Consider the following 24995-nt stretch of genomic DNA (forward strand, 5'->3'; position numbering starts at 1 on the left):
GAGCATTTAACTGAAGAAGAAAAAGACATATGTTCATATAAAGACTTATACATGAATGTTCATAGCAATTTTATTTGTAGTACCCCCAACCTGGAATCTGCTTAAATGTGCATCATCAGGAGAATGGATAAACAAGCCGTGGTGTCTTTATACAATGGAACACTTCTTTGCAATAAAAAGGAATGAACTATTGATAAATACTATATTAAAGAATCTCAAAATAATCTTATTAGTGAAAGAGTCTAATCTAAAGGAGTAAATACTGTTTGATTCTATTTATGTCAAGCTGACAAAGTGTAAGCTTTGTGACAGTAATCCATAGTGACAGTTATGCAGAACAATGATTGCTTGGAAGAGATGTTGGAAGGTGGAGCAAAGGGGAATTACAAATAGGATAAGAAATCTTTGGGGATGATGGATATGTTCATTCTCTTCGTTGTGATAGTGGCTTCACAGATGTTTACACATATTAAATCTTATCAAATTACACATTTTAAGAATGTGCAGTTTTATTAGATGTCTGTTGCACATCAATAAATGTGTTATAAAACAGAAAAAGACCATGCTGACAGACTGACTGATAGATAAATTACCCGAGTTAAGGTGGTGACTGGTGTCATGGAAATAAAATAATCAATTAAAGATTTGTTTTTATGGTAGAGCCAAATGACTTGTTGGAAGTGAAGGAAATAGTCGAATAAAAGAGAACTGCAAGGTTTAAGGCTTGAGAAGCTAGGAAAATAGTTGTTCTATGTCTATACTATTCATTATATTTTTGGAATTCTAAATTCTATAGAAATGCCTCAATCGTATTCATAGTGGAAATGCAAACAGAGCCACACTCAATAGTTGCTCTCTTCCTCTTCACCCGTCAGTGGTTCTATCTGTCATGTTTGGTCATGTTTTCTGTATTAGTATTCCGTGTAAGGGTTTATTTGAAAAACTAAATTCCCTTCTGAAAATCACTCACATCTAAGAAAATATACTGATTTCCCTACTTTTCTTTCTTGGAAAAAATAATAGAACCATTATAATACTGGTATTCAAGTATATTTCATTTTATTCTTATAATCCTGTTATGTTGGTATTATTAAGTCCAACTTTCACATAAAGCAATAGGGTCAGAAACATTAAATAACTTGCCCAAGGTCCAAAGCACAGAAATACTTGGGATGATAGTTAAAATCATGTCTAATAATAGTTTTTTCCTAATACAGCACCGAAATTGCCTCAACACTTAATCATAGAAAAGTATTAACTATATTTCTAATATATATCTTTGCTATAAATCAGCAATGGAATTAAAAGAAGAATACCATAGTGGAAATAAAATAGGAATGTGACTTACAGTGGGATCATGGTTAATTTTAAACTTCCTCAAAGCCATTAGTAATTAGTGTAATACACAGATGTGCAGTTCATTAGTAACTAATTGTCAAGGGCAAATGAAAATTTAAACACTAGGATTGTTTTAATTTTTTAAACATTATTATAAATTACAGTATGTTGTTTCATTAATTATTATATATTTGATATGTATAGATTTGCTTGGGATGGGATGTATAGGTTTCAAAGCTACTTAAATGTTTTTTAGAAAACTAGTTTTAAATATTCTAGAATCCAAAACTTTTTTTAAAATAATTTTTTCTTGTAGAACTCTTAGGATTTGCTCTCTTAACTATTTTTTAAAAGATTTTATTTATTTTTTAGAGAGGGAAGGGAGGGAGAAAGAGAGAGAGAGAGAAACATCAATGTGTGGTTGCTGGGGGCTGTGGCCTACAACCCAGGCATGTACCCTGACTGGGAATCGAACCTGTGACACTTTGGTTCACAGCCTGAGCTCAATCCACTGAGCTATGCCAGCCAGGGCAGAACCCAAAACTTTAAACATGAGAGGCCTACTATTAGAACATATCTATTTTTCATTCATAAAGAAGCAATATATGAAAATCAGTAATTCAATATCATAGAGACAATCATTAAACAATAGTCAACACCAAGTTGATTATTTTTGTTAGTTTCAGAACAAATAATACTTTCAAGTTCACAGCATTATGTAAGTAGCTCAAATTTCAATGGAGGGAATTGGTTTTATATAAATAAATATTATCTTTCATAATTTTGTATTAATGTAGTCTGTACTTCTTTACTATATACTTATAAGCACTAAAATGTGTGCTTAATTAAACACTACAAATATTTCTAAGAAATATCAGAGTTGTTCATTACCACATTGTTGATAATGGCATAAAATCGGAAACAATGCAAGTGACTAATAAGTGGGGAGTAACTAAGAATATTTCGTATATCTGTATGACCCAATAAACATCCATTAAACATTGCACAGAAAACGATATTGAGAAATGGGGAATATAACATAAGAAGATAAAATAAAGCTGTTGTACAACAGTATTTATAATGTTATCAAAATTTTATTAAAACAAGTCAGATAAAAAAAGTACTAGACACAAATTCATAAAAATGCAATGAGAATTATCACTCAGTGTAGTGAGGATAGGTGATGCTCATTTTCTTGTTTATATTTTTTTTATTCTCTACATTGTTATAGCAAGCGTGCTTACAGTCAGAGAATATTTTTGAAATAATTTTAATATTTGAAGCAAGTGTAGTACTATCAATGGTAATGAAGTATTAACTTACAAGCTCAAATACTTCTGTGTATGTATTTAGCACCACTATTTCCTAATTTCCTGAACTCAAGTACATTGGAACACCTCTGTGATCTAGAAATTTGCAGCTCAAAGTGAATTTCCCAAGCCATCCCAGTATTAGCATCACACGAACACTTATCATACATGAAGAATTTCAGGGTCCATCCAGAGCTACTGATTCAAAATAAGCATTTTAAAAAGCTACTCATATGTGTATAGATTATAGTTTGAGAAGCCTACTCTATAGGACAAAACCTCCCTTATCTAGAAATATTATGCTTACTGATTTTGAATAAATGACTACAGAGGATATATTATAGCACTTACAAAATACCATATAAAACAAAAGACTAACTATACAGTATTATATAAAGTACTTTGGTTCCCATGTCTGCTTGTATATGGGGAGTTGCATATTGAGTCACCTTTTAACAATGCAAAATACACTATTCATATTGGTTAGAGATGTTCAATAGAAAGCCATAATGTGAATTATGTAGTCACTTTTACATTTTCTAGAAGTTACATTAAAAATATAAATTTTCAAGTGAAATTAATTTCATGATATATGTGATTTAGTCCAACATACTCAAAATATTATTGTCATTTTAGATGTAATCCATATAAATATTATTAATGGTGTACCTTACACTAATTTTTTTCTGAGTATCCAAATGTAGCATACACATACTAAGTTCAGATGAGCAACATTCCAAATACTCAGAAGTCATGTGTGGCTGGTTACCACTGTGCTGCATAGCATAGTAAAGCCCCTTGGCTTAATTTGTAAGCAGTGAAAGTACTAGGTCATTCAGTTTGTAATCTGTGATTAGGTTAGTCATGTTATTTGGATTTGAGGAAATGTATTTTGTACACATCCCAAGTAGTTTTCAAAGGATATGTAGACATTTCAATTACAATTAACAACTACAATATTGTTTATATGTTTTGTTCTTCCCAAGTTTCCACACAATGATGAGTAACAAGCATCATCACCAAACTCCATCTTCACTATGACAGGTGTCCAGATTGAATTAATACACACTGTAAGTTGTAATGATTTTTTTTCTCCACCAGTAGAGTACAGATATTTCCAGGATTCAGAGAGGGCTGTGCTTCAGGGACAAGTGTGTGACTAGAGCATGCAACAGCATTTTCAGTAGCAGCATTTCCAGTAATTCCTTATACTAGGAATCTGGAATCATTGGCATTTTGGCTACAACCACTGTTTTAGAACAATATTTTATTATATTAGGATTATAATGTCCTCTGTTATTAGATCAATTTGGGGAGAATATGTACACTTAAGGAACAAACACTTTGTTCAACCACTGTAACTATTATACATACTGATTATAAATTGAGAACTTTATCTTTAATTGATACCCTAATGGATTATAACTTAAGAAAACAACTCAGAGAGGCCACTTTTTTTTTGTTTATATAATTTGGAGGAGTAGTTGTCTTTATTTAAGTTTATGGAATTTACAAGGCAATTTATTAATTTTTAAGTTATGCTTCAATATACACCTTGTGCACATTTTAAAGTTTGGTTACACAGTATACTGTCAAATGTCATATTTACCACAAAATATCTTTCCTAGTAGCACTAGAGTCATTTTTTTCCAGGGGAGATTTATATTCTACTCTCAAAGACGAAAGATAACTTAAAACCAACTTTATAGAAAAAAAATAAAGTTATATCATTAAATATATAGTTCAGTTATAAAAGGTATGCCAATTCAGAAGTATAGAAATGTGAATAACAGGGGAGAAAATGTTATTTTCTAGTCAAGCGAATATGGTGTATGTGGGAGGAGTTGAACAGCAGAGGATGCTAATTTATATAATTTGCCTTGCTCTATATAATAAAAGAAATGCATTAATTACAAACTGAAAAATTTTGACCTGACCTAGAGTTAAGAAAGCAAGATAGCATATGTATACTCTAGGCAAACAAGCTAAACATATTTGAAGAGAAGTAAGCATGTTGGGAGAGAGGACGTAGGTAACAGGATTGTAAGACAGGACATTTAGTGCTGGGGTGGGGATAAATGTAATAAATGTATAGGAGAAACAGAATCTTCGAAGACAAATTCTAGCTTGATTAAGAAAGTGAACACTGAGAGTACAAAGCATCTTGTAACACAACACTACATAAAACAAAACAGTAACTAGATAGAGGATTATTTTTATTGCTGTTTACACAGTCCTTTTGCTTTCTAATCATTCTGTTTGTTCAATGGGAGTAAAGACTCTGTCTTTTTTTTAAGATTTTATTTATTTTTTTTAGAGAGGGGAGAGAGATGAGGGAGAGAGAGAGAGAGAGAGAGAGAGAGAAACATCAATGTGCGGTTGCTGGGGGCCATAGCCTGCCACCTAAGTATGTGTCCTGACTGGGAATCGAACCTGCAATGCTTTGGTTCGCAGGCCACGCTAAGTCCACTGAGCTACACCAGCCAGAGCAAGACTCTTATAAGAAGGAAAATCATCACATTCTTGACTTTTAATTTAAAAAGTTCAAAATAAGGTATTGATTGGACATACAAGGGACACAGCCAGTACATTTGTTGCATTTTTGTTGACATTTTAACCGGAGAGTAAGGTACAGATGGTGAGAAATAAACAGGATGGATTTCCTAACAGGTAGGTTTGGCTTCTGAGCTGGGCCTTGGTTCCTCTGCTTCCCTGTTGCTTCTGGCTTCTTTTACTGAGCAGAAGCTTTTGAGTTCAGTGTAGTCCTACTTTGTTCATTTTTTATTTCGCTGTCTGTGCTTTCGGTGTTATGTCCAAAAAGTCATTATGGAGAACCTTGTCAGAGAGCTTTATTCTTATGTTTAGTTCTAGGAGTTTCATGGTTTCCAGTTTTACATTTAAATCTTTCATCTATTTTGAGTTAATTTGTGTAAATGGTGTAAGAAATGGGTCCAGTTTCATTCTTTTGGCCACAAATGTCTAATTATCCGAGCACTATTTTTGGAGAAAACGGTCTTCTCTTCCATTGATTATTCTTGGCTCCCTTGTCAAATATTTTTTAACTATATATACTTGGGTTTATTTCTGAGCTCTTGATTCTGTCCCATTATTCTATTTATCTTATTTTATTGAAAACATAAAAAATACTGTCAGAAATATATCTTGCTGAAAATAATATTTATGTATTATTTAAGATTTGTCTTATCTCTGAGGTATTTCATAGAAGTTTTCAAGATTAATCTATTATATTTTTGGAATAAAATAAAAATAGGGTAATTTTCAAATACGTATTGATAACAGTAATACTTTAGGGTGAAAAGAAACTAAGTTTACAGACATAATATTGCCTCTGTAAATTAAAGAACTATCATATGTGTACAATAATTTACACACTCACATAGATACATATCTGGTTTACCGAGAACTCTGTTTTTGAAGGTGTGCATATGAAAAATATGAATTTCTTTTTACCCATTTCCCAAATATGGCATCACAATTCTCTTTCTTGCTGATCAGCCATACTCAAAATGAAAGTGTGATCACATTCCATAACTGCTTGTCACTTGTTCTCACTCTTACAGTCCCTTTCTTATTCTAATGATCCAATGTTGTTTATTGTACCAGTGTAATCATAACTCTATTTCAAATTTCCACTGTGCCCCCTCTCAAGCACTAGTTACACTTCTCTGTGGTCTGTACCTCAGATACACACCTTTCTCTCTGCCCTTTTTACATGTGCTACCTTTTCCAGTGTTAGGGCAAGGAAGGGGAAGAAAAAGAAGTATTTCTTCCATCCTTCACTATCATTCTTTCCTTGTGAGGCTTTCCTTGCTGATCTAGCAAATTATCTTGTCTGTGGTCTCATCCCAGATGAGTGCTGGCTGCAGTGTGCTCTCCCAGACTTCTCTGATGAGTGTTTTCATTCCAGGTTTGTTCCCCATGTGGGGGGTGCTGCAAGCTTTATTTCTCTCATATGCAACCAATGCATGATCAGTCCAAACAATCCTCACTCACAACTTTACCCACTCTGCACAAGCAACAGGATATACTTGAGGTCTGTCTTACATTAGGAATAGATAATTTCAGCAGAATATTCCTGGACCCTTGGAAAACTACTGACTCTCCTTGCCATTGCTCCCCAACTCTTTCTTTCCTTTTCCAGTAGTATCACAAAGAAGAGTCAAGTCCACTGATAAACAACCATACTTAGCAAATGAAGTCACAGCTTCTTGAAGGCTAGTGCATTCCTTACTGTACTTTTTTTTTGGCCCCTGTTTCTATGCTGTGAGGAAAAGAAACAATCACAAAAATAAAAATGTAGGAATAACTTCTTTTCACCAAGGCTGCATTCTAAAAAATCTGAATTTTACTCTTCTAGTCTTTCTTTTCTATTCTCTGAGGAAGCCTTCTGACGTGGTGGCTGATCCGGCTGGGTGTGGCTCCCTGAGCATAGAAGATGAGAAGTTGTCCTTTTTTCTGGGATCATAGTTAGAGTCGCAGCTCTAGAATAACAGCAAAGATCTCACTTACTAGCTTTCTATGATTCCAGTGGTAACTATGGCTATATATCTCAGAGATGATAAACATTTTAAATGTTCTAGGGATAACCCCATTAAAAATGGAAAAACATTAAAGTCTTATTTCATGGAGAGTGTAACAGTGTTTAGAAGCAAAGACTCTAGAGCCAGATGGCCCAGGCATGTACCACTAATTCTAAACTCCTTTGCAAATGGCAGGGAACAGTAATGATGACTGCATTGAGTGGTGGTAACAATTTCTACAAAGCACTAAGAATAGTGTTTGTTACTATATGGTATTTCTTCTGCTTGTTATTCTTTTTCCTGTCACTCCCATGTTTTGGCCTGCTCCCAAGATAAAAAACTTCTTCAAGCCAACCTCTGGAGGCTGTGGGTGCCTCTTCACCCTTTGCTCTATTTAGGTGGTTAGCTCCATTGTCCCTTCTAACTAATGAATCATTGTAGTGAAAATTGCTTCAAACCCTAAAATACTCTGAAAGGTTACTTACTACAAATGCTTAATGGGTGAAATATTTTAAAATATTCCTTTTCATAGTCCGCAAACCCTTCAACACAAATTAGAATTTTTTACCCAACAGAACTAGATTAGTGGGGTTACTTTTTTTGAAGATTTCTGAGAATTTTTAAACCCTAGCCCTAGAGAAGCCATTTGTAACAGGAGCATAAACTAGTCATTCTAAGATACTAATGGATTTTGGCAGAAAAGTTAAGCAACTTGGTAGAAGCAACTACCAATGATAATAGAAAGAGATTAATCCAAGTGGAAATTCTTTAAAATTAAAGTTGAATAAAACAATGGAAGGAAAATTAAAGAAAATATATCAGCCCGGGGTACTAAATTGAGACTCTGCTATATTCTAGTTATGGAACCTTAAATATATCATCTCAGCTGCTTGCAAAATAGAAATAATTATATCTGATTTCTTACTACACAGGATTGTGTAAGATTAACTGACATATGAAAAAATATACTGAAAAATGTAAAGTTCTCCATAAATATAATTATTAATAATAATTTTTAGTACATTGTCTTATAGCTTTGATAGAGTTTAAAGATGCTTCTCTTGTTTTAGCCATTCAGGGATGTTGTGATTTTTGAATAAAATAATAAATATATAATAATCCTATCAAATTATCCATCATATAACAAACTCTAAATGATTGCTTATCATTGGTATTAGTGTATTTATAATGGCCATTAAGTTACCTAATTCCTCTGCTAGACCATGAGTTCTTATACAACAGCTACTCTCTTTTAATCAGCTCTGCACACTAGTGCCCAGAATAAGGGAAAGATTTAATAGAAGATTGTAGAATGAATTATCAATAATAACATTACTATGAAAATTATAACATAACAACAAAAACATCAAGTGTGACAATAGAACAATAAAGAAGGTAAAATTTCAGAAACCTCCTGGAGCTGAAATGCTAAAACCAATGCAGAAATAAATATATACCTTTTCATTACAGATTTTTCCAAGAAATATATTTCTGTCTCACAGGCCCTTCCCGAGACAGCTGCAGTCAGTGTATGCTCTGCTGGCACGTATGAAGAGCCTGATGCAATAAAATTACAAGGGCTCCTGCCTATAAAATTTTATGTACTGCAGACTTTGAATCTGCATTCCCTTCTGAAGCTATGGATTTTTTTCATAAGTTTATGGTTGTTAAGAAAAAAAAAGAACAAGAAAAAATTACTAAGTTCTCTAACTTGCTGCTGTGACAAATGAAATCTACAGACCAAAGGCTTTAACACAAACTATACAAAGGAAACATTTATTACTTAAATAGAAGTACTATAAGTTAAGGAATTCTGCAGTATATAACCTTATGGCGTGGGATTTGGTTGTGTGCTAATCACACTGCTTGAAGCTTTGCACTATTGCAAGAATGGTGCTAGGTCTTTAAGATATGTATATGACATAGTTGACTACACTTTTAGCAACTTAAGCTCATCATCCAGCTGCAAATGTAAATTCCTATTACCTGGCCAGTGTTTTTTTTTTTTAATTTTTTAAATAAATTAACATATAAAAACTCTAGCAGAACAAGTTTTTGTAAAATAAAAGTATGTTTTATAATGTTGTACAATAAATTGATACTAATCCACTTAGAGTATCAGGCAAAAACTTGCTTATTGAGTTCCAAAATCATTTTATCAACCATCACTCAGAGAGAGAGAGAAAGAGAGAAAAGTGCCTGCATTCTTTAATTTTTCTTCTCTGTTCAATCTTAGCTCAGAGACCTAAAGCCACAGTGGTGAGTGTAGTGAAGTTTTGTTTTACATGCTCACTCAAGTTGCTTTACATGTTCATGGGAACAGTTTTCCCAACAGGCATCTGAGGCCATGTTTGCTGCTGCAAGCAACAGCTGATGAAGGTTCTTTTGATCCAAAGGGCAAGTACACACCTGACAGTGGGACACCGTGCACCCAGGGAGCAGCCCTGAGGACATGACTTCTGATACAACTAGTCAGGTGCACATGACTATTATTTTATTTAATAAATGACTGTGAGATATTGGGGCACCTGTCAACATGTAATGTCATACCACTCTAGTTACTTTTGCAATGAAAATATCTTAACTCTGTTTCTTGTCCTAAATCTATTATTCATAAATTCTCCTAAATGAAAAGACACCTCAAAAACTGCATTGAAATCTAGATTACATTTCTTTTTTTTCTTTTTTTTTAAAGATTTTATTTATTTATTTTCAGAGAGGGAAGAGAGGGAGATAGAGAGAGAGAGAATCATCAATGTGAGGTTGCTGGGGGTTATGGCCTGCAACCCAGGCATGTACCCTGACTGGGAACCGAACCTGTGACACTTTGGTTCATAGCCCATGCTCAATCCATTGAGCTACGCCAGCCAGGGCTTAGATTACATTTCTTAAGAAACTAATACAAAGTTATATTGAATGTCAACTGTAATTAAAAATATAAAAAATAAATAAAATGTTAGATTGCTTACTTCAAAACAGTTAATTTATTCTACCCTCTATGACACGGACCCTGACTTCTGGGGTCTGCCATATTGTGGATGAGACACGAGACATTCACACGGACTACCGAGTCCTGTGGAGGAAAAGGGCAAGCATGGCTTCTCTCTCAAGGGTAGCAAAAGCCTCGGCCCTCACCATGACAGACCTTTCTTTCTTTCTTTTCTGGGCACATTACATGATGGTCCTCATTTACCATGCACAGGTTTGCTTTAGGTGGTTACCTTTTACAGAAATCAAAGGAACCAATACTTCTAATCACATCACAGAAGAGTGATATTTGCAAATGAAAAGGCAAAAGTGGTTGAACCAGTTACACTCATCTTTGGAAGAGTTAGCATGGATTTTAGGAAGTTACTATGCAGTAAACATTTGCTGCCTCAATTCAGGTTTTAGCAAAAGCAAGTCTCAAAACGGCCTAGGTACATTGCAGGCCTGATTCCCCACAGGAGACCCTATCTGTGACCATGGGTCCGGTGCATTTCCAAACGGGAGCTGGGCCCACCCCATGCAGCAGAATGGTCCCCTATACCTGTATCCCCTTATTTCTCAGAAATAGGTTGGATTTGATGATTTCTGTATGTCTTTTGCATATGCGTGTATAAGTATATTCGTACTAATTTTTGCTTGTTGACTTTGTTTTTTTTTAGAAAAAGCATTATCATCAACCAGATGATGAACTTGTGATATCATTAAGTTCACATTTGGGAAATATTAGTTCCAAACAAATCAAACATTTTCACATTTAGGTTTTTGCCTCATTATTACTGAAACATGGGTTCTCCTTATCACTCTCCACAACCACGTATCCAGTTGTCATCCTGCTGCTAAAGTGCTTTCTTTCTCCTTAATGCTTTTGTAGTTTTTTGTCTTTAAATATTGTTGGTGCTTTTATTTTGTTATTTTTATTATTGTTGTTTGGGTACATTTGCCCATCTCTCATGGAATAGGCATGCAACACATAAATAATTGTTGGATAAATTATATCACTGCACAAATTTGTTATAAATCTATGTATAAGTAGAAATTATAGTGAAACAGAACTAATTATATTTAAATTATGATTTAATGACTTTCCATAAAAAATACATTAGATCTGTATGTTGAAATGCCACTTTTTATACCTGAGCTAAAAGAATAAGCTTCAGGACATATATTAGTAACTATTAATTAATCTTAAAGATGACAAACAATATCCTTAAGACCTCTAAGAAAAAAGATCGAATTATTTATAACTATTTATAATAGTAACAAATTTTAGACCTACTATAGGCTTCTGAAGAAATGTAGGATACAAAGCAGAAACAATGGAGTGCCATTTAAAAAAAAAAAAACAAAGAAAAGAAATTATGAGTTAAGGATTTTATGTGAGGCAAACGTTGTTTCCTCAAGGGTCCAGAAAATAGAAAATAAACATGCAAGAACCTAGGGCACATAGGTCCAAGCTGTTCTCAATAGTCTATTATGTGATGAGCTTCATCTAATGAAAAAAACTATGTAACTGGAAAATGTTTAGCAAGAGGGATGCTGACAAGCATTAAATCTATGTATTTAATTCTGGAAATAGCTGTAAAACCAGGGTGAAAATATGACTGGATGAACAGAATGCAAATTTTGTATGTTTGGCAAAGCAGAAAGTCTTGAAATACAAAATAAAAAGGGAAGAGACAGACAGAAAATTTTAAATAGAGTGAGATGATTAAATGTTGCGTAACTAATAGATGTGATTTAAAGGATACCATCTGAAAATGAATACCAGGTGTTAAGTTGAGATGAAAAGCAGAGGCTAAGGTTTAAGGATTATAAAGTATAAATACAAAGATAAGTCAATAGAAGCCTGCTTTCATTAAACAACAGAAGAAAATTTTTTAAAAAAGACACAATAAATTGAGAGAAACAGTAAGTAAAATATAATATGCACAGTAATTACACCAAAAAATGAATGTGTTATATCCAAACATTTTAGTCATATTAATAAATTGACTAGGTTTAATTTGTCTTTTAAAATAAAAGGATTTTAAGATGGACTTATAAAACAAAATCCAAATTTATACTGTTTACAGAAAACACATTTAAAGTACAGTCACTCCAAAAAGCTCAAATAAATGGCAAAAATGTATCAAGCAAACGGAAACAATAAGAAAGTGATCCTAACAACAGACAAAGGAGAATTTAGGCTGAAAAGCATTAAAGGGGAAAAAAGTCATTTAATATTGATAATAGTCACAATTCATAAGTTATGTAAATATATGAGTGTCTATGCACCAAATAATATAACCACCACACATATAGAATAGAACCTTCAGATGATACAAGGAGACATAAATAAAAAATAATAATAATTTGTCTATTTTTCTGTTGAATTGTCTGCCTTTTACTTATTGACTTGGAAGTATTTGTTATATATGTAAGATATAATTTCTATTTTTACTTCATGCTTTACAAATATTATTCATATGACTAGTCCTATATCTATTTGACTACATGACTTGTGTTTTCTCTATCATAATAGTCTTTTGATAATAAATAAAAGTTTCTAATTTTATTTTAGTCCTATTTATTTTTTCTTTTTGTTAATACATTTGTATCATGTTTTAGAAATCTTTCTTTACCACATGTTATGAATTTCATGTTATGAAATTTTCTTGTGTTATGTTTTAAATACTTTATTGTATTAAAACCTTTCACTTTTTTAATATACTTTCCACCTTACATTATTTGTGGCATGAAGTGGGAGTCCAGTTTTATGTTTTTCAGAATTGGTATAAATTGATCCAGCATGACTTCTTGAAAAGTCTGTACTTTCTGCACTAATTTGCATAGCTTCTTGTCATATATCACATGTTCATATATGTAAAAATCAATTTATGGATTGTTTTATCAGTTTATATGTGTATCCTTGTGTCAATATCACATTTCCCCAGTGACTGTAACTTTATAGTAGGTGTTGGTACCAGGCAGCCCTCTCTCCTGCTATGTTTTTGGCTAGTCTGGGCAATATGCACTTCCATATACATTTCAGGAGTTTGCCAGGTTACATTTTGATTGGTAGTGCATTGAGTCCACACATCAATTTGAGTAAGAATTGGCACTTTCAAAGGTGTCTTTGAGTTCATAAATGTGGTATATTTCTCTATCACTTCTCTGTGTTTTGTCTTCCTTAATTTCAGCTAATAAGGCATTTTATTTTTCTATGGGTAGATTTAACATATCTTCTTTTAGTTCTTAGTTAGCTGATGATTTTAATGGTATTATATATGATTTTATAAATTATTCTGTTTTGTTTATTGCTGATCTATATAGATCTCATCATGTTTATTGTATGTGTTCAGTGGTTTTCCTATAACTTATTTATCAGTTTTAATCATGTTATTTGTGACAATAAAGCATTTATTTATACAAATTCCTATTCAATTCATTCATTCATTCATGCCTTATTGCATTGACTAGAATCCATAGTACAATATTGTATTAAAATTCTGACAACCCACATATAATTGTTTTCTTGTTGATCTTAGCTAATGTTAGTTCTTGTTTTTTTTCCAGATATCCATTATATAATGATAAAATTATTTTATAATGATAAATTATTTTAGTTTCTGTGTATATGAAATATCTTTATTTTGATTCATATTATAGATAGATGATGATAGGTAGGTAGATAGATAGATGATTGATAGATAGATGATAGATAGATAGATAGATGATAGATAGAAGGGAGAGAATTCCTCTGAGTTTCTAATTGTTTCCTTTTGTTTTCTAACTTGGCACTTTGATATACATCTTGAACTTGCTCTTCTAAACCAATAATAAACTAATATCTCTTTTTTTTAAACAGCTACAGAAATTTTAATTAGAAAATTATCTTTTTCTAGCCTGAGTCCTCTAGAAATACTTTAAAAAATATTTTTCAAACTATTTTTTTTGCTTTCATACGTACTATTTCATTGTAACATATAATGTACTTAATTTCCTTCTTTCCAGCTCAGAGACATTGTTACTCTTTGTTGGTTCTTTTCTGCTCCCGTGTGTGTTCTTGGGAACTCTAGGTATCTGCATACCCAAAAGCAAAGGGAATGAGTGGGCTCTCTCTTCCTGTGGCCAGTAAAGAAAAATGGGCTGCTGCTTTCTTAAGTAGAAATCTTGTACTATCCCCAGCTCAGAAAACTGAAGACCTCAGCTCATTGGTTTAGACACTTTTTGGTACCCTGGGATAAATGTTAACTTCATCTTAGTCACCCACACTCTTCTCAGGACCCTGCCCCCACAAAGCAGACATGGGCCTGCCTTTACCCAGCAAAAGGGGTGCAGTACTTGCACCAGTTTTTCTGTCTAGGCTCCCAGGAAGCCAAGGCCTCAGAAACCATTTTACTCAAGAGAAGTAAAGAGGCAGCACCATTAGTCTCTGAAGAGCTGTGTTCAGTTCATCTTCCTACACACCTCCGCATGTATTTTACATAAAAAGAGTTGAAGGTTAATGTACTTGTATCTACAATTCAAATTCTGCACATTTTTAAATATTGTCATAGTTGGGTACTTTAACTGCCCTTTCCAGGTAGAGAACTGCACCCAAGAACCCCTCAACTCATAGATACTAAATATTATATTAATAAGGTAAATATGATACCACTTAACGTATTGAAATTAAAATTTACTAAGTAATTAGATGCCTGACAATACACTATTACTTGTAAACATAAAATAGTTTAATAACCCCATATAATTTACCTCATTGTATGCAAAGTTTTCTTAAAAACAATAAAAAGTTTTGAAGTTATTTTCTTGGTGGCGAAGTTATTTTCTTGGTGGTTAAGTTATTGCTCATTCAAGTTGAAGTATCATAGGTCTTTTGGTGCATCTTAAAGGTCAAGCCCATAGGCACACATTGAATTTTCAAAATGCTCACTTAGCAATCTTTTATGGGCTGTACCTCATTTTAATCGCTCAAGTTACATAGAAGGTATTTCATGGTATTCTTTCTTGGGCTTTGTGAAAATGAATATTACATTTAGGTAGCTCAGGGGTAATTGATACCACTGCAGACACAGATTATAGGGAACGTAAGATCCTGCTGCCTTTATGTACACGGACAGTTCTCATAAAATCGATTTGGTTACTTGCAAAAGTCTTAATAATATGTCCAGATGTAGCATATTGTCTTTCAACAAATGTAAAAATAGAATCAAGTGCTGGTCCTGTCCTGTGACACAAGAGCAGCCCTAGAGTATTTCAATCTTATTTGCATCAATTCTTTTGCCTGTCTCTAATATGCAGAAGCATAAATTTGGCCAGCAGCATTCTGAAATATAGTTTTAAGTAATTCTGTGGCTATTTGGGTTCTTTTCAGAATTTCCTGCAGGTATTAGTTGCATATAAGTGATATTTTGATTGGCTATTAATTCACTTATTTGTTTTATAATTCAAGTTGTAAAAATTGAACATGGTTATTCCTTTTTAACTTGAAGAATCCATAATTTATATGGACATATATAAGTAAACAGAATAGTTATAATATAAAGCAAATCAAAATAACAGAAAAAATTTGGTAGACATTTATTTGAAAAAAATCTGGATTATTCAATTAAATAAAGAGGGCAAAATTTATTTCAACATGAATCCTTTACACAGTCTTGTAGCAGGTGAGAAAGGGAGCAATAACACAATGTAATAATACTTTCAAAGAGTTCAGTGCTAAGTAAGAGGTCAATGAGGCATAAAATAAAAGTTCTAAATAGGTTTATGGTCAATAAAATGGTTCCAGAATTGAATAGGTTTAGGCAACATGATTTATCTTTGGCAATTTAAAACATTGGTGTACTACAACCTCTTGTAGTAAGGAAAAAAGTTAGCTTATTTAACATCGAACTCCATTAGCCATGGAACACCCCCATGCCTTATTTTTATTCCAAAACACCTACTAATATCCCCTGGAAAACTATACTTTTGTGGAACACTTAGTTGGGTAATTACTATACCTAAAAGTAGTGATTGAATATTAAAAATATGATTGTGGAAACCATGCAATATATCAGAGCTGATGGTTTGCAGCACTGAAGAATGAGAAAAAATTTCAATATGTGAATTTATAAACTAAAAATGTATATATAAAGATGAAGGAAATAAATGTTTCAAACTCTAATAATCACATAGGCAAACATTCAAAGAAACATTTCTGAAATAAGGAAATATATATATATATATACTTCTAGCTATTTTTGAAAAGCAATGACTACAAAGACCTGAAAAGACATATATATAATATTTTATATCAAAGAAGAAATACTCTTTAAATAATATTGTTACATGAAAGATAGCTAAATTGTTACATTTTAATATACTATGAAAAATATTACAATGCTAAATTGCATTATTCATTTATGTATTCAATACATTCATTGAGTATCACATGCCTGGTAAATTTTGAGAGTTGGAGAAATCTGAGTCAAAATAAAACATTAATAAATAAATAAACTCCCTTATGCATAGGGCAGAGGATTCAGTTTCTCTTTTAATCAAAAATTATAGGAAAAAATCTAAAATTACAATACATGGTACAAAGGTACAACCTATGATATTGTGTTTAAAAGACAGACATGCTTGAGTTAAAGTTGCAAGATGAGCACAGTTGACAGGTGAAGGTGATGATCTGAAGTGTGCACAGTGGAAGGGGAGCTGGTGCCTTCAAGGATGGAGCAAAAGCTGGTTGGGCTGAGACAACAGGAATAGTGGGGAACATGGGACTTTTCTCATGTAGTGCCCAAATGTAATAGTTGACAAGAAAAGAATTTTATTGTATAAATGTAAAATGAATACATTACTAGGATTTTAACAAACTAGACTGTTGTTTTGATTTAGAAATTGTGACCCAATTGCTCTTTGGAATGAATACATTTGATACCATGAAAGTTCAGTTTAGTGCCACAAATGTTTACTGTGTCAGATTCTAAAGGCAGGAAAATGAGTCTGATATAATAATCCCTGTTGTGGAAGGAGACAGACCCAAAAATCTGCAGGTACCCAAGATTTCTAAACGGCTTTTTGAGTGAGATGAATCCCAAACTAACACATGATGAATAAACATGCACAACTTTCATCTGGGATAAAAAGGGTGATCAAGATAGAAAGAACTGTGTGTGAGAGTGTGAGAAAATGACGTAGCAGAGAACAATATGTACTTCGGTGCTACTATAACATAAAAAGGGGGAAAGAGAGAGAAAGACAAAGCTAAAAAATATAAAAAGCATATGTTATATCTCAGTGGGCTTTGTAAAAGTCATTCTAAGGGACTTGGATTTTATCAATCAGAGATCAAACTCTGGGCCAGCAGGATAAATTTGGCTTATTGCCATTGTTTGGTAAATACAGTGTTTTTGGCTCACAGCCAAGTTCATTCACGTAGTGTTGCCTATGGTTGTTTACACATTTTTGCAACAGGGCTGAGTAGTTTGTGACAGAAATCATATAGTCCACAAAAGCAAACATTATTATCTAACATTTTACAGAAAAAGGTTGCTGATTCTTTTATGCATAAGGGGTCATACACCATTTTCAAACGAGAAAATGTTACTTTTAGATTTTACTTGATCTAAAATATAGGTACCATTTTTAAAAGTTTTCAACGATAGTTGATATTAGTTTTAGGTATACAACATAGTGATTACATATTTATATAACTTATAGGTATCACTTTTTGATTATCTAACATATGTTAGGCCCCAGACTAGATAATTTATAGATATTAATCAGATCTCAAAACTACCCTCTTAAGTATACATTAAAATCTGCCTTTTAACTGATGTAAATTTGACATTTAGGATGGTTAAGTAACTTCTGAGTCCCAGTAATTTTGACATTTTGGAATCATATACAAATTCTGTTCTGTCTGACACAAAGACCTATACTTTTCCATGGTCTGGCAGAGGACTGGAAAAATGAAGACCAGAATTAGATGCAGTTTAGTTATGAGGAAAATGTAAATCCCACCAAGCCATGATCTGGATCTGAATTAGGTAAAAGAACAATAGAGATAAATTCAGGAGCTTAACATGAAAAATAAGCTCTTGAAGAAAAAATAATCATTAATAGTTTAGACAGAGTGAGTACGAAAGTTGAAAATAATTTTTGGTTTTCTGGTTTGGGTGCTCAGAAGGATGATGGATAAAGAGAATTCAGTATAGAAATCAGATCCATAGAGGGAATAGGAATGACAAGTGATGTTTTGTACAGTATGTGTATTTTCAAGTGCCTCAAATGGATCTAAAAGAAAGACACTGGGCTTTTGACTATGAAGGGTTAAAACTCAGAGTGGACACATGATACATTCTTGACAGACATTCGTTGTCTTTAGCAATGATGATTATGTTCCCCGAGCAGGTCTGCCTAGGGCCAGGTGTAGTGTGTGGGTTTTTGACTTCATATAGGAAAAATTTCACAACAGGTCCAGTTGACTATGAGGATACATTTATTAAAGCTGGGGACAGTGAAACAAGGAAGGGTGTAGCATAGGAGAAACAACAGGAGAGCCTAGGCTGGGCTGCCTTAGCTCACTGGGAAGTCAGAGAAGTAGAGGCCTTGGGACATGTTCAGGAGATTGGCCTGGGACCAGCTGCCAGCTGCCCATTGCCTTAGAGTTTAGGAGACACGTGCCTGTAAAGAAAGAGGCAGGAGAAAAAGAAAGGAAAGGAAAAGGGGCAGGCTGCTCCCCAGAGAGAGAGGATGCCTGCTGGGTCCTTTGTCTTGAGGCTTTTATCTCTGTCTTGCAGGCTGGAATCTGCCCCCAGGAGAGAATTTCAGTAGAATATTCAACAGTTTTCTAGGTGTAACTTTCAGGGTCATGATCTCCCCTGATTGTCAGTGGCAGGGCAGGGGGTCTTTAGTCATTGCAGTTAATCTTGATATTGCCCACTTGCTTTTGCTGCTTTTCTGGGTCTGGAGCTGAGGCCTGCATGTTACCTCCAGGGAGAAAAGGCCAGGGGAGGAGAGGTTACCATGAGGATGAGGTTCTTGCTTTCCTGGTTTTGCCCCTGCCAGGCCTTCTACCCTGGTGACCTCCTGCACCTGGCTGTCAATTGCTCAGCCTCCGGGTTTAGCTATTTAAGTTTCCTTATTCTACTTGCCAAGGGACTTCCTAGCTTCTCACTATCCTTTCTCATTCCTCTCTCAGAGACTTCCATCCCTAAAATCTTTTAGGGGTGATCTTTCTTTTAGAGGAAAGAGGGTTTCTTTTTCTTCAGTAAATGATTCCTGCTGACAAGGATCATTGTTCCTGCCTGCATAGGGTATGGGAGTCTTCCCTGCCTGATCTAAGTGACACAGGGGTTGGAATACGAGACTGGAACAGAGACACTGTTAGCTGCATTATACACTTGAAATATTTATAAGTCTAATAACTAATGACGCACCAATCATTTTACTAAAAATGTTTAAAAATCACCTTTGAGGTAAGTGTTTTTAAGCATGTTCTAACAAATGAGAACACATTCAACAAGTTCTCCACTTTAAGATTTCATCCCTTATTTATGGTAAGTTCAAGTTTGAAAGTAAAATTCTCTGCCCCACCAATGCTTCATATCTCCCAATCGTGTAGCACTGAGCTCAGAGAGAGTAAAAACATGCCCTGACAATAGGGAATGGGGTGTTCTCATCAGGGTGCTCTCATCAGACTTTGCACAACCAACTCTGTGGAGCTCACTTAATAAATTCTGGCCATGAGATCTCTGTATGGTCAGTGATGGTCAATTTGAGGGTGAAGGGCAGCAGGGCTAGGCCATCTGCTTCAGTGGAAAAGAATAAAAGAGGTCACACCTTCAGAATGGCTCAGACCAAGTATAGGGTTATGCCAGGCCCTTTGCATACACTTTTATGCTCTTTCCAAAGCCATCTTCTATAGACATATGAAGAGTTTATTATGGATACAAAATCAATTAATTTTGTACATGGTCTTTGTGACCCATCTTTCAGGTCAGCATTTGGAAATGCATCCAGATGCATAAAAGGCTATGAGGATAGCATCTGTGACATATAAAGAAGAGACTTCAAATGATGTCTAAAATGACTAGCACTTCTATGGTTCTTCTATGGAATCCCAAAGCATCATCTCAGTATGGAATTGTATCTGACTCAACCATTTAGTCCTGAAAGTGTGTCAATCCAGTCAAACGACTGAGTCTCATTTTAAGAGGTGAGAATGCATATTAATGTTCAAAGTGAGGTTTATGCTGTGCTAACAGGCAATCAGGTAAGTGAGGCAAAGATATACACGCTATGAAAACAGAAAGAAAACAAAGGTTACTGAACATGGCAAATCTTAAACCAGTTGTGTCTGTAAGGCTCAATTTGTGAGTCTGTAAGACTCTCAGTTGGGACAGTCTTTCTTTACATTTTATAAAAGCCCTGTAGGTTCTGAAAGGGGGACTGTGTTGCAGTGTTTGAGAGAATGCTAGGAGTCGATTGCCAGATTTCAAATTTTGACTCTACCTATTGTTGTAATCTTAGGCAAATTATTTGACTTTTCTATGCTTTGGTTTCATCTTCCATAAAATGACTATGAGTAACAATGCTTATCATATAGGAATTCAGCAATGATTAAATGACTTAATAAATGTAAAGGTTTTAAAATAATACTTGCATATGTTAAGCACCACAATACAGTTGTTAGTGTCTATTATATTTACTTGTTTATCTTAAAAGAATTTTCTTAACATTTAGTATATTCAGATAGAATCTTTCTACATAATTTACTCACTAACCCCATACCTTGATGTTTATTCTAAAGTGGAAAAATCATGAATATGAGCTAGAAAAAAAGACTAATCTGAATCCAACATTTTCTGTATATGTGTATCTCATCTATTTCACTCACTTTTTAAAAAAGCAATCCATCCTCAAAAGAAAAAATATCAACTATGACCTTGGAGCATTTTGTAACATTAGCATGTCTTTATCAGCATTATTATTGAACCAGGCTCTGGACTACTGGGTCAACAGCAAGTGAGATGTGTCTTCCTTCGCTTCTAGCCTCCTATAGTAAGTTCTCTGTTAGATTGTAATGGTGAGGGCCCTGCCTTTATTTCCCCTCTGGCTGCTCATTCCTAGCTGCTACCTAAGTGTTAAAAGGTATTGCCTGGCAACCAGGACACTAGCTGCTGGCCAGCAACAGCCAAACAGTCTCATGGTTCTTTCTATGCTATCCCCTGCATCAAAGGGATACAGAAACCAACTGAAAGAGCTCCCAATGGACAAAGCTGAAACTACTTGAGCAATAAAATAATTGCTGTATATTGGATTAATAGCCAAAGTATAAAATGTATATTCTTGAGTCTATACCGATATATATATATATATATATATATATATATATATATATGTCTGTATTTATTTGATAAAATACTTAATTTTATTAAATAAAAATGGGGAAGAAAAAACAAATTTTCTATACAGAAGAATTCCAAATAGTTAATGTAGATATTCTGCACTTAAGGAAGTAGAGCAAAACTCTCCACATCTTGAAAGTGCATAGTAATTCCAGAGTATGAAAAGAGAGGGGAAAAAAGTAACTTACAGTGGAGAACCTGAAAACACGAACTCAGTCCAATAATTGAGGTCAGCATCAACAATGAGTCATGTTCTACTGTGTACATTAGATGTGGTTTGACGAGAATAACATTTTATCTCTATAGTCTTCCTCCAAAACCATAACCCAGGCAAATCATGAGAAAAATATCAGACCAATTGAAGTCATTGTACAAAAGGTACCCCTGAAAACTGTTATAATCACTAAAAATAAGTAATAGCTGAGAAACTATCATAGCCAAGAGGAGCATAAGAAGATGTGATGAATAATGTAATATGGTATTCTATAGGGGATCCTGGAACTTGGGAAGAACACTAAACAACCCTGTGGCAACCTGAATATAATATGGACTTTAAGCAATAATAATATATTGATATTGGTTTATTAATTGTGACAGATGCACCTTACTAAACATAAGATATCAATAATAGAAAAAACTGAGTGTAACTGAGTGTAACTCCCTGTATTATTTTGTAATTTTTATAAAAATCTATAAAAGTTCTAAAATAAACAGTTATAAAATAGTCATATCATGTAAAATAGGAATCGTGAAGCTGTTCCTTCTTTTAGACTCACCAAGAGCTCTTATGATAATCTTTTCATCTATGCAGCTGATTAGTTTCTCTAAAAATACAAAATGACAATTCTATATTAACCTTTATCACATTGTTACATTAAATGTATTTTTTAATTTTATTTTTTAATCACAGTTACATTCAACTCTATTTTGTACAGCATCATGGCTAAACAAATACTTTACATAGTGGTTTCCTCTATATTTCAAGCAACCACCTGCCCTCATTCATAGTTATTAAAATTTTATGGACCATACCCACCATGCTGCATTTTACATGCTCATGGCCATTTTGTAACCACCCCTTAGTACTTCTCAATCCCTTCTCCTTTTTCACCCAGTTCCCCAAGCCCCCTCCTCTATGGCCATCATCAGGCTCTTCTCTGTATCTATGAGTTTGTTTTGAGTTTGTACACTTATTTCATTCTTTAGATTCCATTATTTAGGTTCTTTATATTTCACCAAGTATAAGTGAAATTATGTGGTATTTGTCTTTCTCTGTCTGATTTATTTCACTTAGCATAATACCCTCTATGTCCATCTCACTCAATGTTTTTTAACTCAATGAACAAGGGTAGTTTATGTTTTCATCAGTTTTTAAATCACTGAAATGAAATTGTTGGGTTTTCACTACCTAATTCTTTTGCTCTTAATTTGATCACTGTTGTAGTAGCCACTGAAATCTTGAAGCTCTCTATGGTGCGTTACTTTTCCAATAATTAAATGGGGAAAAAAGGATAAGATAATTTAATTAAGATTAATTTTGTAATTTGATTCTTTATAATAATTTGTTAAGGAGAAATCTATAAAGAGCAAATGTATTTAATAAGTTAAATACAGTTTTCTAAAAATATTCTGAGATTTCAATACCTAGAACCACTTTTTAATAAATTATACTTATTTTGAGTAGTAAGTATATTTTCATGAATATTCATAGTTTTACCAGCTTAATCTTCTTCATCTTATGCTAAATGAATTTACTGACTGGAGCTTTACATACATGTGGTGACAAAGGCAATTCTTGATTTCACAACGACCCACATATTCTCACATTATATGTTCACACCTCTAAAAGGCCTTCCCTGTACCAGTTACTTCCTTTGAATACATTGTTTTAGGAATTGCATGATGACATTTTCGGACACATCAGCAGGTTCATTTTGTTTTATTTATACAGAAATGTCTTCAAAATTAATTAAATATCTTATTTTTCCCATGTTATAAAATTAGTAAAAATTAAAAAACTAAAATTGCTGATTCTTGTGATACCACAATCAAGATAATGATGAAATCATTCTGTGTGGCAAAGCAGTGAATCTTTTCATCCTAGTTGGATGTCTATTAAAATTAAATTGTATAAACAGCTCACAAAGGACAAGATCCCCAAAAAATACATACAAAATATCTAAAAGAGTCTTGAAGAAAGTTTCTGAAGAAAGTGCTAGTGTTGTAAGCACAAAAATAAAATTAAAACAACACTTTTTGTTTTCCTGAGTCCAACACAGAGTTAATAAGCACAATAAAACTATTGAGAAAGTTAGATAACTCTTTTATAAGAGGAGAAAGTTGATGTCCAATTTGCTCCTCGCCAAGTTTTGGAAATACATAATAAAATATTTCTTGTTTGGTTCCTGATGATTCTCCTACAAAATCTCTTTTTAAAAATTCATTCTAAGCATGCCCTTTTATATAATTAGAATGAATTTTCAAGACACAGTGCAGAGAAATGGGAACCCATGCAGAGCCTAGTGGGTTCCCTGAGTCGATTGAAGAAATGAACTTGGGACTCTGAGAAGGCCAACCCAGCTCGAGTTTGCAGGCAGATTATCACAGAGAGAGATGAACATTGACAGAATTCTAGAGACATGTAGTATAAAACATTGTTGAAATAAATTAAAGATATATTAATGGAAAGATATGAACAAAAAATAAAATAAATTTAGTATTTTCTAAGAAATGCCATTTTTAAACTTGATAGAGAAAGTTAAAATGAGGTAAGATCTATTATGTAAAATTACCATTAAGTAACATACTTAGTGTCAGATCAGTATTTCTAATGTTTTAAAAATCATATTAGAAATCTGTGGGTAATGTGTGATCTATTCATCTTAAAATATGCATAAAATATCCAGATTCTGAATATTTTTGAAATATAATATGATTATCTCCAATGGAAAGAAGTAGAAAATGTTGAATTTTCACTTTTGCTTCTATATTTTTCTAATAAGTATATATTACTTTGAACTAAGAAAAAATAATTTTTAAAATTCTACTTCATTGTCTAGAAATTTTCTCTAACAAACAGATTTTGCTGAACAGAGTAACTATAAAGATGAGTAGTATCTGTTGCTTTTGACTCTTTCTTGGTCTTAGCTTTTGAAATTGCTTTCTTCTTGTTTCACTATTTTACTCAAAATTTCTTCATACAGCTACATCTGATTCTGTGTTAAGAGGTATTTCAGAGTTACTAGGTACCAATAAATTTATGATATGAACAAAGTCACTTTTCCCATTTATTTACTGTATTTTTGTGAGTTTTGTTTTTTTCAGTAATGGGGATACAGCTATTAATAACAAAGAAAATAGCAGGCTCCTACTAATTTTCATTTTATAAAATTTCATGAAATTTTGATCTTTTCAAGGACAAGACATTATGCAAATGC

The 24995-nt window shown here is 33.4% G+C and overlaps 1 protein-coding gene and 1 long non-coding RNA gene across 2 annotated transcripts in view; one reads left to right on the forward strand and one right to left on the reverse strand.

Annotated features, from left to right (window-relative positions):
* Positions 1-24995, forward strand: part of CNTN5 (contactin 5) — a 1221314-nt gene that overhangs the window by 608813 nt on the left and 587506 nt on the right. The window lies entirely within an intron of this gene.
* LOC118501225 overlaps positions 1-24995 on the reverse strand; it is a 394674-nt gene that overhangs the window by 98964 nt on the left and 270715 nt on the right. Inside the window, exon 2 of the long non-coding RNA XR_004903840.1 lies at positions 16735-16752. This is a non-coding gene — a long non-coding RNA (uncharacterized LOC118501225). The remainder of the gene's footprint in view (positions 1-16734; positions 16753-24995) is intronic.

The sequence above is a fragment of the Phyllostomus discolor genome, chromosome 6 (assembly GCF_004126475.2).
Source record: "Phyllostomus discolor isolate MPI-MPIP mPhyDis1 chromosome 6, mPhyDis1.pri.v3, whole genome shotgun sequence".
Classification (NCBI taxonomy): Eukaryota; Metazoa; Chordata; class Mammalia; order Chiroptera; family Phyllostomidae; genus Phyllostomus; species Phyllostomus discolor.